The following is a 13,072-nucleotide window of genomic DNA, read 5'->3' as shown; positions in this document are numbered from 1 at the left end:
CACGTTAGCGGTGTGGCCAATACATTGTGTATGTGCGAGAAGGTTTGCTAGACTGTTTGCAGTGAGTGAAATGTGGCGACCCATCTTATCCAAATTTGCATGCTGCGTCTAGGCCGTCTTCAATGATTGTTAAGTTATCGCTAGTCAGTCTTTGTATTCAGATTGGAGTCTGGATGTTGGGGGAGGGATTTTTTCAATTCAGGAAATCATATTTTTGCCTGGATGGCAAGATTTCATTGTTTAGAAAACTTACGGGTGTCTTGAATATCTAAAATGTACTCAGGCCATCAGTCAGGGTTCCCACCTCCACGGGTAGGGGGGGGGGGGGGGCGCCCTCCTTCTCATGACCACACCACAGCGAGTCCAGGCGTGTTGTATTGTTCCGTGGATTCCAGAATCTGTTTTGCATTTGTCCAAAGGAACTTTATGTGATACTTTGTCAAAATATTTCTAATTGTCGGGTATATAAAACAGTTTTGCTGTACGTCGTGTGACCTGGAGAAGTTCTGAGTGAAATGAGCGAGCAGCGGTTGGGTGCTGTGTCTTGGTAGGTGTCAATTTTTATCTTCCGTGAGGATGTTTCGAGGACTTCAGATAAGTAATGAGCAATGAGTAGCCAATAGGACGGCAATTTGTTATATTCGGAGATGAACCTTTGTGCTTTTGAAATAAGGTAAGGTTCAGCTTCTCTCCAAGCATTTGGATATGTGCCTTGGGTTAGGTTTATCACTGTTAGCCGACCTTGTTCTTATAGATCCGTAATGATTTTTTGTTACGACTTATCACCGAATGGCATTTTGTGTCATTTATTCATTTTGCAGGCAGTCCACCTCGGATTCTTTTCTTGCGCAGTAATCTTGGGTCTGGATACATGCTAAGACGTTTTGTCCTGCTGAAGAAATTTGCGGCGATCGAGGATCATGTAATTCATAATACATACCGAACATTGCATTGGCAAGTCTTCAACACTCAGTTGAAGTACAGAATATTTGTGGTCACAGTGTCAAGAAAATACAGCTCAAGCGAAGTTAGCACGGGCCGGCAATATTTGCTAAGTATCGCATATGCGCATGGACACCTAACGATACATGTAAAAGAGCAGCATGAACATAGAAGACATTGACCCACCTCGAACGATTTTTGCTACATCAAGACAACCCGACCATATTTGGCATTGCTACGCACTGCTTTCGATTTTCTCTTACACTCATTGAGTTTACGACATGGATGCTCACACTGGAAGTGGTTTTGTTTTGTTGTTATATCACGATAAAATAACTAACAAGTTAACCATCGTAGATGCGTTTTGTGGTCGCACAATCATGTGTATGGGCTCTGTTGCCGGGCACATTGCGCACATTCGCCTTTCTTTGCATTGAAGCAAACGCAGTTGTTAAAATGTTATGTTTTTCAGCTCATGCATATTACCTGTCTCTTTACACGAAGTACACCAACTCTGTCCATCATGGACTCAGTGCACATCGCCGATAAACTTTTCCCGTCGTGTTATCCCAGCCGGTTGCAACTTGAATCACACCAAGCACAATTGTCACCATGTCTTGCGTTTCAACCAAGCTACGTACACAAAACAGATCATATCCCACCGCGCGTGTCGACATTCCGTGGCAGTAATCGGTTACCTCGGACCGGCCGTTAGTGCAGTTGCTGTACGGATATATGTCGCAGTGGAATTAACATCACCAACAGAACACCGCAACAGGATTCGGAGACGTAGCTCACGCCGCTGCAGTTGCAGATCTGAACAGGTGGGATCAAAAACCCAGGGTTAGGTTAAGTTTGGATGCCAATGAATCAATGCTGTTAAGTCCGATGCATAAGTTGGAGGACCCATGACACGTCAGTGGAAGCTCAAGCGCCATCGGTAATTACCGCACGATGCACATGAAACGCTGAGGACCTTCGACTGGTACCGTGTGGGACAGTCCAGCCGCTAGCACCGTCGCCGCCGGACACCACGACACCGCGTCTCGTGGTTCGGGTCGGCCCGGTCGAAGGTGGCGCCCTGTTCTCGACGATCCCGCCCCCATCGCGGAACGCCTGCCGACCGGCCGGCGCTACTTATTGATGCAGAGCAGGCGAGACACGGTCGACTTGAAGGTGATGTCGTCGCTGGACTGGGCGCGGCTGCGCGCCTCTCTGCGCCGCTGTTTCATCGTGTGAGGGTTCTCCGCCGTCACGTCCATGCCGTCGTCCACGTGCACCGGCTGGTCTTCGGGGTGCGGGTCGAGCGAGCCGTGCTTGCCGATCAGCCAGAAGGTCTGCATCATGCCCTTGCCCTGCAACGCAAGCAGCTGGGTCGGGTGTACTGTAAGTTGGATTATCTGGGCTGATGTGGGGTCCGCAAGGCATGCAAAAAAACTGTCTTTGCCAATTGGATGTGCCAGGGCACAGTGGTTGACAGCCAACCCGTTCAGTGGATAGTCCGGTACTCTCCTCCGAGGCTATTTCGTAAGCCACGTTTCGGAGATAATCTGTGCACCCCAGGCATTTTGCCTTGTAAACAGTATTGGAGCGGATTACCATATGAGCAATATCGGCACGCTGTCAGGGGGTAATGCTGAAACAGCTGTTATTACCGTATGTTAAGTAAACAGCTGCTCTGACCTCACCATGATAGCGTCGTTCAAGATGCCATCTGTATCCAGGCTTCCCCACGATGCTAATGTTTGGATCTCAATCTCACATTTATTGTTGACCAAAACTTCTCCCTACATTATCAGATTCGTTATAATCTACTGTGGTCTAAATATAACCGTAATCCTGAAGTGATTTGTATTTCAAGCAGGCTCAATGTTGAGCTGCATTTCCCGTTGATGACATTCGGTTTCAATAAAGGCATGCACCCGAAATATTAATGCATCTCTCAGTCCATTCTCCTTGGTCGTTCTATAAGGAAGAAGGCTATTCGTGCGCGCGCACACACACACACACACACACACACACACACACACACACACACACACACACACACACACACACACACACACACACACACACACACACACACACACACACACACACATATATATATATATATATATATATATATATATATATATATATATATATATATATATATATATATGGAAGGCTACCCTTTTCCCTCCCTTGGTGTCCAAAACGGCAAGGCTTGCGGTATACATGTTCTTGTTTTGTTTTGATGTCACCTAAAACACTGTATATTTCGCGATCTCGCCACATCCCAGGCTACATTGGGATGTGCATCGCCACGATATGAGTCTCATTTCGACTTTCAGGAACCTGGACAATGATGTGTCTGCGCGATTCATCTTACTCTGCACGCGATCTTACCCTGAACATGATCTTACCCTGCACGCGGTCACACTGGTAACGCGACCACACCCTGGATGCGATCACACTCGTAACGCGATTTTACCCTGCACGCGACCTCACCCTGAACGCGATCTTACCGTGCATGCGATCACGCTCGTAATGCGATCTTACCCTGCACGCGATCTCACTCTGAACGCGATTCTACCTTGAACGCGATCTGACCCTGAAGACGATCTCACATTGCACGCGATCTCACCCTGAACGCGATCTCGCTCTGTGCGCGATCTCACCTTGAGCGCGATCTCACCTTGAGCGCGATCTCACCTTGATCTCAATCTCGCCGCGCAGCTTCGTGAGGAAGCCGCCGTACTTGTCCAGCGCCTGCTTCGTGTCGGCAGACACGTGAATCTTGAACGCTGCCGGTCGGAGCGTTAGCTCAGAGTGACAAACCCGTGACCACTGTGGCATCCGCAATACAGCTGCTCACGACCAGCTGTCCAAACTTGAGCTGCTTTCGTGGCAGATTAACTACGAAAATTCAGACAGCCAATTGCAATAGTGACAAGACACGTTGTAGTATGCTACTGCTGCACTCAGTCCACGCACAGAGGGCCAAAGGTTTAGCACCCATTGCAATACAACGGCCCAACCCATACGCCCAAAACTTCGGGTTTCACTACACCCCCACAACCAAGGCCTCAGGCTGTGCTATACAGCGCCCGTTCGATCATCTACACACCCGCCCCTCTGCTGTGCTACACAGCGCCCGTCTTACCAGCCACACATCTACTCCCTGGGCTGTGTCACACAGCGTGAGCCCGTCCAAACTCACGGAGCCCGGTGCTCTCCATGCGACTGGCCGTGTTGACTGAGTCGCCGAAGAGGCAGTAGCGCGGCACCTTGGTCCCCACCACGCCAGCCACGACGGCACCAGTGTGGATCCCGATCCTGCCGGCACGGAGACAACCCGGCACTGCAGCCAGACGAGTCACACCGAGAGCACGCGCGTAACCAGATCGACATCCGGGGCGGTCATAACTATTCTGAAAGCTGGTGCGCTTCAAGGGACTGTCCGGTGCGGCTGTTGTGAGCCATGGGCAGGCGAGCAGGCGGCTGGCGGCGAGGCTGCCGATATCAGCCTCATGGAGGTCACCACCTGCCAAGGAAGGCCCTCCTTAGGTCAGATTTGGCGTCGCATTACATGGATAATTTACCTGACCACGCTCACGCGACGCGAGCGGCGCCCATGCGCGCGCCGGCGCCTCCGCTGACCTGATCTGCAGCCTCTCGCCGGGCATGTGTGAGATGACGAAAGTTTTCGGCGCCGTGTAGCAGGCTCAGCGCCATCGAGGCGATCTCGGAGGCGTGGTCCTTGCCGGTGCGCTGCGGTACGCCCGAGGCTACCATGTACACCTCCCCGATCGTCTCCATCTTGTACACGTCGTACATGTCGATCCGCGAGTCGAACATGCGGTACAGCGCGTTCAGCAGTGAGATAACCTGTGGAGATCGAGTGCATTGTGATGCACTCCAATTACACACGCAAGCATACACTTTTCGGTTAGACTCACGGCGCATGTGCTGGAACACAAAAAGCTTCCACCTCATGATCAAAATGGGAGGGGTGACAAAGCATGGAAGATATAGGACTACGAGCAGAGTGTGTCATAAAACAACGAGACTCTTTAATGTTTACTTTGATTGTTCGCCACGTGGAGCAGGGTTTGTAGGAATTAAACTAAAAATACTGCGTGTGTATGTATAGTCCGACTTCAGCTCACAGCCCACGTCCAAGCCCCTCATCTAGTAGCCCAAGCATGCGCGGCGTGATCCCGTCGATCACCTGCATCGGAGTACTCTCAGAAGCCAGATCTGTGAAGCCCACGATGTCAGAAAAGTAGATGGTGACCGACTCGTAGGTTTCGGCCGACACCTGTTTTCCTTGCTTCAGCTGCTGTGCCACCGTCGGCGGCAGCATCTGGTACAGCAGCTTGTCGGTCCTTTTCTTCTCGAACTTAAGTTCGTGTGTTTTATGCAACAATGTTTCTGAAAATGCCTGAAGCATACGACGATCGACTAAATGTAACGGTGGTACAGAATGCATATCCAAGCTGAGTGAGAGGTGCGCACGCAAAACGCCTCGTGGAACCTATTATAAACCGAATTGATCCCAAGCCCAGAGTTCAGGGAAAATATGGCTTGATATAACTTTGTTCCTTGTATATAGCTTTGGCATCTACAATTGCGCCGGTAAGCATAGCAACACCTCGTGCAACATTGGTCACCCATCATGGTTTTCTCGAATAATACCGCCAAATATATCCCTGTTGCGCAGCCTTTCACACACTCACCCCAGACAACGAATCTGAATCTGAATGGAATCATATGGCGTAGGTAATGGCGTATCATATGGCGTATGGTAACCTCACTGCACCGTTTGACACCGGAGTTACGACACCTGGAGTGTGCGGGTCACCATCCGGACCAACAGGATGATGATGGGTGAGATGAGTAGCACAATGCACAGCACGGCGATTCCCAGAAACACTTGGCTGTTGGAGTCCCGCATCTCGTTCATGATCAGCTTCTCCACGCGATCCCTGGAATACAGAGCCCGGGACCGGAGGCAAAATCCTATGTGATGACGTAAAATGAGCTTAACAGGTCTTGCCTCTGGGCATTCAGCTGGTTTGAGATCCGCAGGTTTGACCTCGCTTGAAAAAGTCAATGCGAATGCAAACGGAACACGTTTCACCGCATGGATGAATGAATGCGCAGTTGAACGGGTAGCAGTCAGTTGTCTTCTCTTGTAGCGTACAGATAATGTTGCACAATCTTTCTCAAACCCACCTTAGTTCATACTGTATGTTTTTTAGGGCATCCAGGTAGCCCAGCATCGCATAGAAGTACTCGGTGGCCTTGTCAAAGTCAGGTTCGATTTTCTTTCTCATCAGAATCTCGAGCCTTCGTCTTGTGATATTCGAGTACCACGGGTACGAGTCTTGCACTGTCACGTACCTTAAATGTCAAAGAAGCGCCCGATTCGTTTACGCGAGGGATGTTCATTCGGTTCCCGCGGGCAATGTTAGCAGCCTCAGGCACCGAAAGGGCAATCGAAAGTGTCTCAGCACGAAATCCAATGAGCGCATAACATCGTACCTATGTGTCACTAGTACACTACTTCTTCAGTTTTACTCGTGCGACGAAAGTCTCTGATGTTTAAAGAAAGCATGAAGTCTTTTTGCATTGTCATCGCCCACACGTTCGATGTTTGTGCATTTTCCATGATAGCTTTCGGCAAATGACTAGAATACAGATAGCAGCCTGAATTAAGTGCACTGTGAAAACAAAGCGAGTGTGCATAGTCGTATGTACCTATCCTTGATCCAATAGGCGAAGTTCTGCGACTGATTCAGGAAGTCCTGCCCGAGCGCGTCGTTGGTGACAAACTCGATGTAGCTGCTCTGGTCCAGCTCGCCGCGCCCGTAGTACTGCTCGCCGAACACCATGCTGATGCCCAGATGCTCGATGGCGCGGATCATGTTCTTGTAGGCCAAGAGCAGGCGCCACACCCCGCTGGCGTCCTTCTCCTTTATCTCCCGAGTAAGCTGCAACGAGCCGCAGGCACGGCAAACTCAAACCAGCTGAGACAAATGCTTTGACAGACGTCGCGAGCTTCAGTACGCAGCGAAACCGATCGGCACAAGTTAGCAATACAATATAAATTTAATAGTGAAGACCCAGAATCACGCTCCTGGAGCGAACCCTTTTCAAGGCAATCAGTTTTCAAGGATTGATTTCTGGTCCAGCGTTAGTTGATATGGTGAAGATGATGACAGTTTGCCTTTCTTACCTGGTCTAAAAATATATAATTGGCTTTGTTATAAAACTCTATACCAGCTTCTATCGAGTACTTCTCGTCGAAGTCGAACTTAGCGATCTTGTTGCGGAAGTCGTCTAGTCGAATTCTGAAGAGGATCTTGTTTTGGAACAGCTCGTCATCGATGCGGAAATGCGGCCATTTGAGGTCATCGATCAGCATGTTGGTGTAGTGGAAGTGCTCAGAGAGGTTCCGTCGGATCACAGAGCCGTTGGTGAAGAGGAAGAAAGCGATCTCGGCGCGCTCAGACTGCAGGGCTTCCGTGACGTTGCCCAGGTCGGTACTGATTTGCACCTGAAATCGTGTCTGAGATTGTACAATGCATTACCGCGTCCTCTAAGACGAAGATTATCCAACCACCTCCAACACCTCTTCGTCCGCATTTGAATGAGCGGAACGACGGCCAGTTTAACTTCCAATCATCTAGCGAGACCGGCTAGTTCGCTGGTCCGCGCTGTGGTGTGCGATTTCTCCTCTCAGTTACCTGATCAATACTCTCCTGCATGTCGTACTGGTGGTCCAGCACCGTCAGCATGTTGACCACATTTTGCGTGATGAGCGCCATGATGGGGATGAAGGGCAGCAGCAGCATCTGGATCAGGTGGAGCTGCTTTCCCCGTCCTGTGGTGGGGTCCATGCCACAGCAGCCCGTTCTTACCTGCGGACGGGAGCGTATCGCCGGTTATATCCAGCGCTCTATTGTCCGTTTGGGGAACAAGGTCGGTTTGGCTACTTCTGTGAGCTCAGTATCTGATTGCGCTAGGCTTTCCATAATTGCAACCGACATGCGTATCGCCATGCGTGCGCTCTACACCATCTATGTTTCGCCGGAGTCCGTCTGATTTCACGTGAAGTGTGCCAAACTTCTAGTTGGACATGTAAGAAACATGAGCAATGGCATCATGTGTCCCAGGAGAAAGCTAGATGCTCATGTCTTCCTGGTGAAAGTGTACAAGCTTTACTATGATCTCACTATCTGGATTATGCCAGGTCTGGCTCGACGCTCCTGATTCACTGAATTACTTCCCTCGTTCATTTGGCATGCTTACATACATTCTTTCAGCTATGCATGCGTGCGTGCATACATGCACGCATTCGATCAGTTTATTCCCCAGAATAAGTTCATGCTTCACGGCGCCAGTCCCGTGGAATGAACACAAGACTGGCACACAACCATCCGACCATCCAGCCCACCTCGACCAGTTTGTGTTCGTTCTCCGAGTCGATGGAGATGAGCGACGCCCTACGCAGCGTCTTGGCGTCCCTGAGCAGCTTGTGCGCCTGCTCCGTCTCCTGCCGCAGCGTCTGCGCCGACTCCTGACCCTTCTCATCGCCCGGCTGGGCGCTGGAGCGCGGCGGCGGCGACATCCTGCCTGCCGCGCGGCGGAGGTTATTTATGCAGCGCAGACAGGCCAAACAGGTCGGGTCAGGTCAGGGGTCACAGGACTTTTAGGACACACAGGCCCTACATGTCAAGAAAGGTCATCTTGACTTTAGGGTTCAAGCTCTAGCGAAAAGCGCGAGCTCGGCGTCTATATCAAATTAGGATGTTTGGGTGTAACATCGATTAAGAAAATAGGTGCGTTTTGCAAGAAAGAATTGAAGACCATGTAAGGCGTCTTGCAGTTATGAACTACATGATGACAACAGCTTTAGAGCCAAATTCATTAACCATTGAAAGAAAGCGACGTCAATTTAAGAATTCAGTAAGCAGGCCTAATTTGCGTTTGTCTTGTTAGGGACTGAAGATAGATACGCAGGTCACGCCCGTCCAGATCAGAGCTGTGTACAGTTGTCAAGCAGGATATATACGTCAGCAGGGGTGTGGTGACCTATTCAGATGAAAGGTTGAAGCCTGCTCCAACTTTGAGAAGAACATGTTTCTAATTCAGAGAGAAACATGTTTGCTTTTTTGGGGGGTAGCTTAGCCATTTGCCCAGCTGATTTTGTGCAACCCCTCCTCTGTACGTCACGCAGATATCATGAGGATCAGGCCGGGATAGGTAGGGTATACACATCGCACGTGCACCTCAGTGTTGTGGAAAGGTGTAGTATTGATTTACTTTTTTGCACCTAGCATGCAAACTAAACTGACAAAGACTTCGGGGATTTAACTAGGCATCCTTGTGGGTTGAACAGTCATAGGTACCATGGACAATGGATATACGGATGTGTTATTGGCACGATCACCCCAAGCTGTCACCTCTCCTCTAAACATGTTTTGTAATTATAGTCGAGTGCGGGATGGCTCATCACTGCTGTCATGATCATGTTAATTGATGTTCACATGGCATTTCTGTATGCGTTCAGGTGCGTGCCCGGGGGCGGTGTGGCATGGGGGAGGGCACAGGGGGCTTGCCCCCTGCTGGTAAGCAGTGGGGGCATGAATATATTTTTTGCCCGCCCCCCCGCCCCCCAGAAAAAAATGGGAAGGTTCCTTGTGCTCAAGCAAAGGTCCACATAGATTACCGAGATTCCGATCGAGGCTGCCCTCATAGCTGAGGTGGAGGATGCTAAATCAGACAAAAAAACTCTTTTCTGCATTAACAGGCCCTTCTGATGGATCATGAGACCTTCCTATGAGATAGTGCGTACATCCATGTCCATGTCCACGCATGCATAGTCCCAGTTAGGTAGATCAGGGGGCTCAATTTTGTGGTAAGGAGGCCGTTCACTGGCTCGAGATGTAACTAAGGCAAACTAGCAGGTCCCCGTGATGAACAAGGTGGCTCTGTTATGTACTAGGAGGCCCCGTTATGAGCTTGGAGCCTCTGATTTTGGGCTAGAAGCCCCTCATTTTGAACTCGAAGGCATGAGAAAGCCAGACTGTTCCCAGCCACGTTTGATGACGGGCGTGCGTGGTGTACGAAACAGGGAGATCGGAGGGTACTGAACGATTAAAGGCAGAGCTTTGGTCAGACTGGCGATCTGCACTATCGAGCCGCATGTGCCACTAGGAAAGATGAAGACGGCTCGAGCGCGTGTATTCCTCGCGGCGTTATGCGGAGCAGCATCCCGGTTGTTGCATAAATGGAACACAGCTTCTGCCCCTTCCTCCCTTGGCGTTTTTGCATTTTCAACAGGTGTGTAGAAGTAGAGGCATGACAGTTTGTAACTTCCTCGGAAATCTAGTGCCAATCCGGCAAGTGCAGTTTCACTCCACAGGTCAAAATAAGCCATATAGATTGTGTCACGTGATGTAGGTCAGGCCTCACAGGCCAGGTGGTAGAGATTAGCCTGGACCATGTAGGTCGCCAGGTCGCATGGACCATTTCGAATTTTCTAGACCAGGCCACAAATGACACAAAATGATATGGGCCCCCATCGGATAACATAGAGCATACAGGTATTTGCATCAGGTTAGAGAACGTAGGTCACGGCGGTCAGGTAAAGCGTGGCAGGGACATACGGCGATTCAGTTAGACTCGGCAGAGCTGCACATCTAAACCATTCTGTACTCTCGAGGGGTTGGTATTTCCGTCCCTGACTATCTGTTACGATAGCCCTGTCGAGAAAGTCTCAAGTCGTTTCTCACTAAATGTCGGCAAACACACATATGCAAGAACGCTGGTAATCAAAAGTATTTGCATTGCCTGGTAGCTGTCGTATTATTGAAGAAGGTGCCTGTGATACATTAATCATCTAAATGACCATTAGGCTATGACACATCGGCTTCAGCAAAATTTCCGGGACAGGTTATTCGAACAGGTCAGGTCAAGATACATGGATGGGATTAGATGGCCGAAGCATGTCAGTTAACGGCATTAGTTGTGCATGGTTTCCTGTTAAAGGTTGCCAAGATTAAAGCAGGACACCTTCAAGAAAGTATGCCTCTGAGAGCAGCAAAACGCTGTAATAATTCAAAAAAAGCGAAGCCAGGGCAACTCTATGGAAACGATATTACCAGCATTATATATGTCTCATTAATGGTTACAGATGTCGAAGAGTACTGCTCTCACGCATTGGAGAATAAGTGAGCGCAAACATGACGATTAATCGCGCTGTCAAAACAAGGTAGGTACTCCATGATCTCAGTAATATGCACAAGGACCCGGCGGTGCGCTTCTTGACGAGTATATAATAAAGGTTCCTTGTTTCAAAGAGCATGACCTCCATCGCGCTGGCATGCATTCTTCTAACTGTGATAAGTGTTCCGACGCATGGATCTAGGGATGATACATTATGACAGGTCTGCTGCTCAACAGGAGGCCTTGGCCTTAAGCCGAGGTATGGTGCCTTGTAGAAGTAATGTGTGCATGCAAACAGCAGTTACATACTGTGAACGTAACGACATAATGATTGCATGTAAACGCGTGAAAAATTTACAGGACCAAACCAACTTGAGTAGCATATGTACGGAACATCTTATAAGTTGCGTTGATCCGGCCACTGCTCATTCAAAATAGTGTCGGGAAAAATGCAAGCATATCTTACGTTTATTTTCTACACAGGCACAAGCATCTTCCATGACATGCACTCCATTATCTCTGTGTTATATCTGAACGCCTAAATATTCTCAGATCACCATACTCAACCAGGTCACTGCGTGCCAAACAAATGAAATAAGTAAATTGCGGATGAAAGCTGGCAGAACACGCCCTCGATGGGTGCATGACCAGCCATGTGAAAACTAAACACAATTTGACGGCTATTGTCCCGCTAAGTTCTTTTAACTCAGTTATTTTCCAATTCATTTCACAGTCGCAGGTGACTGTGTGCAATGCATGAATCAGGCTTTTGTACATAACGGTCGCAGTGAAATATGCCTTGTTGCAACGCAGTTTTGGATCGTCTTATGGCAGATTTATCCAAAATATGAATTCCCATCTCAACCCGTTTCTATCTTCACATTTAGTTCACGACTTGCCGCTGGGCAAATTCCAAACAGGCTCGTATCACACATTCCCAGCCAAATCCATCTCGCGTCAGACTAGGTGGTAGCGGACTTTTCTCTGCGTTCTTACCGGCCCACTTATCCTTAACGCCTAAATTTGTTCGCTCATACCCCGGTTCTGCGGGCGCTTGATCAGGATAGAGATGAGGAAGACGGCGCGAGAGCGTAAGTGAGCGAGCCCCTGTGGATGATTCCGAGAGGACCGTAGCCCGATTGACCCGGTGTGCCTACCTTCGAGTCGGGGAACTGGCGATCAGACGAACGTGCTGCAGGCCATGCTGCCGGCCTCGAGATGGCGATCTCCCTCCCGCCGAGGCTCAGGAGGAGTGGCTGCCGCGCCGCTGCTGGCGCCCAGGTGCCATGCGCCACCGCAGCTCGGATTATTGACCCCCCCCCCCCCCCCCCCCCTGGAGCGAACCAAACGCTGGCAATCGAAGTGGGCGCAATATGGAGTTCTCGGACGCGGTTTATTATAGCTAGACGCGGGTAATAACGGCCGAATTAGGCCAGAGTGGCTGGCTGCGGTGATGAAGATCGAAGACGCCGAGGATCTCGTCATCCTGTCCCATTATCAATATCCTGGCTATCCGGACTACAATATGGGTTGAGTGGTGCCTAGTCGATGGTGTTGATTCATTGGCTAGGTAATTTCTGACCTTATGCGTTGTCGCAGGCGAAATATGTGTCGGTCTTCTGCTAGTATGACACATTTATCGGAGACGGGAAGGTTATGGCAGTGTTACACCTGAAATTAGTTGTTATCGAACATAATAAAAGTATGTGCCAGAGCTTTCATGAGGCGTTTCCTAATCTCACCCAGCTAATTTAACCACGCCAATTTTGTCTTAGAATAGCCCGTGTCAATTGGCTATATTGCAGTCTGATTGTGAATAAAATGTCACAAAATTGCGCATCGGTGAACACGTGTTGAAACTAGACAAACTGTTTGACAGCTTTCCGATCCGGTCAGGCAAAGCTAAACA

General features: G+C 49.5%; 1 pseudogene; it reads right to left on the bottom strand.

Annotated features, from left to right (window-relative positions):
• Positions 1-814: 814 nt before the first annotated feature.
• LOC119105834 (uncharacterized) lies at positions 815-12,404 on the bottom strand (annotated as a pseudogene).
• Positions 12,405-13,072: the final 668 nt, after the last annotated feature.

The sequence above is a fragment of the Pollicipes pollicipes genome, unplaced genomic scaffold, assembly GCF_011947565.3.
Source record: "Pollicipes pollicipes isolate AB1234 unplaced genomic scaffold, Ppol_2.1 Scaffold_6138;HRSCAF=7277_pilon_pilon_pilon, whole genome shotgun sequence".
In the NCBI taxonomy this organism is placed as follows: domain Eukaryota; kingdom Metazoa; phylum Arthropoda; class Thecostraca; order Pollicipedomorpha; family Pollicipedidae; genus Pollicipes; species Pollicipes pollicipes.
The sequence above is the reverse complement of the archived record's forward strand: the minus strand, read 5'-3'. Positions and strand labels throughout refer to the sequence as shown.